This window comes from Callorhinus ursinus, unplaced genomic scaffold (genome assembly GCF_003265705.2).
Source record: "Callorhinus ursinus isolate GAN/ISIS: 27379988/994484 unplaced genomic scaffold, GSC_fseal_2.0 scaffold130, whole genome shotgun sequence".
Taxonomy (NCBI): Eukaryota; Metazoa; Chordata; class Mammalia; order Carnivora; family Otariidae; genus Callorhinus; species Callorhinus ursinus.
Genome location: NW_027397192.1, coordinates 114,286 through 119,434, shown reverse-complemented (window position 1 = coordinate 119,434; position 5,149 = coordinate 114,286). Strand labels below are relative to the sequence as shown.

General features: G+C 39.5%; 1 pseudogene; it reads left to right on the top strand.

Moving 5' to 3' along the window:
• The first annotated feature begins 3,399 nt into the window (after nt 1-3,399).
• LOC112813402 (transcription factor A, mitochondrial-like) lies at nt 3,400-4,338 on the top strand (annotated as a pseudogene).
• Nucleotides 4,339-5,149: the final 811 nt, after the last annotated feature.

Genomic DNA, 5,149 nt, shown 5'->3' with positions numbered 1-5,149 from the left:
CTCTTGTTTCTTTGGTGATCTTGTGCTGAGATGATCTATGTATTGCTGTGAGTGGAGTGTTGAAGTCTCCTACTATTAATGTATATTATCAGTATGATTCTTTATTTTCATTATTATTTGGTTTGTGTAGATTTCTGCTCCCATGTTGGGGGCATAGATATTTACAATTGTTAGATTTTCTTGTTGGATAGACTCTTTAATTATGATATAGTGTCCCTCTACATCTCTTAGCACAGTCTTTGGTTTAAAATCTAATTTGTCTGATATGAGAATTGCTACCTCAGCTTTCTTTTGAGGTCCATTGGCATGGTAAATGATTCTCCATCCCCTCACTTTCAGTCTGGAGGTATCTTTAGGTTTAAAACGAGTCTCTTGTAGACAGAATATGGATGGGTTCTAATTTTTTATCCAATCTGAAACCCTGTGTCTTTTGATGGGAGCATTCAGCCCATTTACACTGAAAGTAACTATTGAAAGATATGAATTTAGTCCCATCATATTACCTATAAAGTTCCTGTTCCTACAGATTGCCTCTGTTAAATTCTGGTCTATATTACTCCTGGGGTCTTTCTTCGTTTATAGAATCCCCCTTAATATTTGTTGCAGGTCCCATATTCTTTCAGTTTCTGCCAGTCCTGGAAGCTCTTTATCTCTCTGTTCTGAATGACAGCTTTGCTGGATAACGTATTCTTGGCTGCATGTTCTTCTCATTTAGTACCTTGAATATGTCTTGCTAGTCCTTTCTGGCTTGCCAGGTCTCACTGGATAGGTCTGATATTATTCTCATATTCCTCCCTCCATACGTAAGAAATCTCTTCCCCCTAGCTGCTCTCAGGATAGCTTCCTTGGCTCTCAGATTTGCAAGCTTCACTATTATATGTCGGGGTGTTGATCTATTTTTATTGATTTTGGGAGGGGCCCTATCTGCCTCTTGGATATGAATTTGGTGAGTTCTCAGCTATGATTTGTTCAAATATACCTTCTAGTCCTCTCTCTCTCTCCACCCCTCCAGGATCCTAATAATTCTGACATTGGAGCGTTTCATGGCATCATTGATCTCTCTAAGTCTATTTTCATGGGCTACTAACTACCTATCCCTATCTTCCTCAGCTTTCTTCCTTTCTATCAGCTTATCTTCTAGGTCACTAATAAATTAGTGATCTAACAGCCATTTGCCCTGGCTGTTAGATTATCCAGTTTAGACTGCCTCTCATTCATAGCATTTTTAAGTTCGGCCTGAATAGATCTCATTTAGGATGGAATATTCTGTATTCCAAGCCAAGATGATCCAAAGCATTAAATAAAAGGAAAAAAGAAAAGAAAGAAAGAAAAAAAAAACAAGAAGGGGGCGGGGAGAGAGATTATAATCTCTCAGGGTGGACAAAGCAGGGTGATCTGCATGTTCCTGCCTGATTTTTGATCTGTGTGTTAGAAGAAACTATATCCCAAATTTGCAAGGAAATCAGAACTTGACAGATAGATAGATAGATGATAGATGGTAGAGATATAGAGATAGCTATCAAGATAAAATTGAATACAGTGAAAAACGGGCTAGTATGGAGCATAAATCTATAAAACATATATGTGAAAAACATGAAAGTTAAGAAAGGACTTAAAAACATAGGTTGGGAAATAAGAACCTATTTGAAATGGGAACAAGTTTAAAGAAAAAGAAAGAATAAGAAAAGAAACTAGAAAAGAAACTAAAAAAGAAATGTAAAATTTTAGCCTGAAGTATAAACAGGTCATGAGGGAACACCTGGTGCTCATTATATTATTTTCCCCTGGCACTGGAGTTTTACAGTCCTGCGGGAAATAAGCTTATCATTCACCAGTTCTTCCAGTCTGTCTTCTGGGGGAGGGGCCTTCCGCTAGGCTTCTAAGGCATCTTTGCCTGGGTGCAGTGGCCCCGCCCCTTGTCAGGGGGATGGGCTTCATGTGAGCTGGTTGGCTGCTTGGCTTTTGTTCCCTGGCATCTTTCTGCTTCTCTTTAGAGGGTCAGAGCAAATATGGCCATTCAAGAATCTCTGGCCCAGAGCCGCAATGTCGTGGTCTCCCCCTCCCCCACAACAAATCCTCCAGATCAATCCGTCTCTACTTCTGTGTGTAACAGACTCCACAGACTCTCGCAATTCATTCTCACCACACCTCTACTGGGACCTGCAAGCGTCTCTGTGCTTTGTGACTTTGCAATTGCTAGTGGCAATTTTGCCACTGCAAAATTGAAGTGACAGCACTTCCCCAAGCAGGAGACACCCGAGACCTGTACCTGGCACAAGTACAGTGAGACCACCTATTTACAAAGAATAAAAAAGGGGAAATGTGAGAATTTGTAATGCCAGCTAAATAAGATTTAATAAATATATTATTATTTTTTATCTCACCACGTCTCTGTGGGTGAGATAAATTGAAAAGTAAAGAAGGAGTGTGCAGAATACTGGGCCTCTTTTGCAGTTTCTGGCTTGAAAACAGCTGGATCCTTGTTGCAGCTCAGTGCACTCATCTGGGGAGTAGGTGCTTAGGAGAAACATTTATCTTTGGTGGTCATGTACCCCCTGCCTGCATGCATGTCACAAGCATAGCTTGTTATAATCACAAGATACTTCCTATGTCACTGTCCTGATTATTAAACTCACACTCCTTTTTGTTTTTCTTATTCCTTTGATGTATTGATAACGTTCACAATAAAAGTGGAGGCAGAGCTTGGCTCTGGACCTTCTACCACTAGAGCGTCTGGTCCCCATGCCCTCCCCCTTCTCCTACTAAAGTCTGGGGTAATCTTTCATTCATCACCTTGGGTTTTGCTGGCCAAACACAACAACTAAAGGTAAAGAGGCCACATCAAAGAAGGTAAGAAGTATGGAGAGATGGTTTAAGGAAGAAACATTTCAAGTATTGCAGAGTGGAGGGAGCCATTGTCAGGGAGTAGGGCGAGAGAGAGAGGAGTATACAGGAGAACACACAAAGAAAACATTTCCTCAAAGTCATTGGCTTGGAAAACAAGGGGGGCTGAATTTCATGGGTTCTTGCAAACAGCAGGGCTTAAAGCCTAGACTTTTAAGAGTCAGCAGACTTAGATGAGTTAGAGCCTGGAGGCACTGCACTGCTCCTGAGGAGAAGGCAAGCAAACAACCTGGAAGCAGAGAGGATGGAAACGGAGATCTGAAGAATGCCTGGGCATATAGTAGGGAGATAATTCACTGTTCTTGGAGTATGACCTTGAGAACAGCTTTAATGGAGATGCCTCACTAGCAATAAAGGAGCTGGCTGAGAGTGGAGGGCATGAGAGTAAACTGCAGAGGGTCGCCAGCTGGTTCCAGTCGTCATTGTCGGAGTTGTTCCGTTGTGCGAAGGGCTCTACGAGATTGGGGCCTGATCGCTGCCTTGTAGGCTGGTGCAATGGCGCTTTTCCGCGGCCTGTGGAGTGTGCTGAGAGCCCTGGGAAGTCCAGAGTGGACCTCTAAGTGGGCTGTGGAAGTCGACTTCTCTCTCCTTTCAGTTTTGCATATGTACTGAGATGTTTTTCATCCACCGCGAATAGTAACCCAAAGAAACCTCTGACTTAATACAATCGATTTTCTAAAGAACAGCTACCCATATTTAAAGCTCAAAACCCAGATGCGAAAAATTCAGAATTAGAAAAATCACCCAGCTATGGAGGGAACTTCCTGATTCAGAGAAAAAAAAAATATATGAAGATGCTTACAGGGCAGACTGGCAGGCATACAAAGAAAAGATAAACAGAATTCAAGAAGAGTTAACTCCAAGTCAGATCGTATCTTTGGAAAAAGAAATCCTGCAAAAACATTTAAAAAAAAGCATTAATTAAAAAAAAGAGAGAGAGAGCGTTAACAACGCTTGGAAAACTGAAAAGACCTCGCTCAGCTTATAACATTTTTTTTTTAAGATTTTATTTGTGAGATAGAGAATGAGAGACAGAGAGCATGAGAGGGAGGAGGATCAGAGGGAGAAGCAGACTCCCCGCCGAGCAGGGAGCCCGATGTGGGACTCAATCCCGGGACTCCAGGATCATGACCTGAGCCGAAGGTAGTCGCCCAACCAACTGAGCCACCCAGGCGCCCTACAACATTTTTATACCTGAAAGTTTCCTGGAAACTAAGGATGGTACATCACAGGTAAAGCTGAAGACTATAAATGAAAACTGGAAAAATCTCTCTAATTCTCAAAAGCAAGTGTATATTCAACTTGCTAATGATGATAAAATTCGTTATTATAATGAAATGAAATCATGGGAAGAACAAAGGGTGGAAGTTGGACGAAATGATCTATGTCGCACAGTAAAGCACCAAGGAAAAGATGCACACTGAGGAGTATTAAAATAGAAGATTGAGTTATGTTCATAATGGATAGGCACAAGAAACCAATTAGGTCTCAATATCTGAAGCTATTAAAAATTGGAAAGGATAAACTTGGTGAACATTTTATATTTAATTCCTTTTTCTTTAGTCCATGGACTTCTGCCATTTCAATATATTTTGTATTAGTATCTTCCTTTGGAAAACCCAAACAGATAAAAAGTTCATGCGAAATTTATTTTGTATTAAAAAACTACTGAGGATCAAAATAATCCATGAAATGCAGCAGTGAATCATTTTAACTTTAATAAAGGTAAATGAGACTGTGAAGTTTTTTTTATACTTGATGAATGGAAAGAGTGTTCTTGTTTCCATATATGTATATATATATGCAGGAGTTTCATATTCAAAACTGTCCCAAACTGGAGAAGTCATAGTGTTCTATGATATAATTGTACATTTTAGAAGAGCACCCATAACTCATCTAGGTAAATTCCAATTCCTAGGTATAATTCATATGTTCAGAGTTGATAGCTGTACACGCAAGGAATTGCTGATTTCAGTAGCAGTTTTTGATAAAATTGCTGATTTCAGTAGCAGTTTTTGATGGAGATATTTATAAAATATTTCTTCATTGCCTTTTTGCCAAAGTAAAAACAAAGAAATTATGTACCAAATCTATGCATATTGTTTTATAATACAAAGAAAAAATTTTAAATGTTTCCTAATTATATGTTTTAAGGTGAAACATTCATTTTGCAGACTTTCTTTTCTTTTTTATTGTTATGTTGATCACCATACATTACATCATTAGTTTTTGATATAGTGTTCCA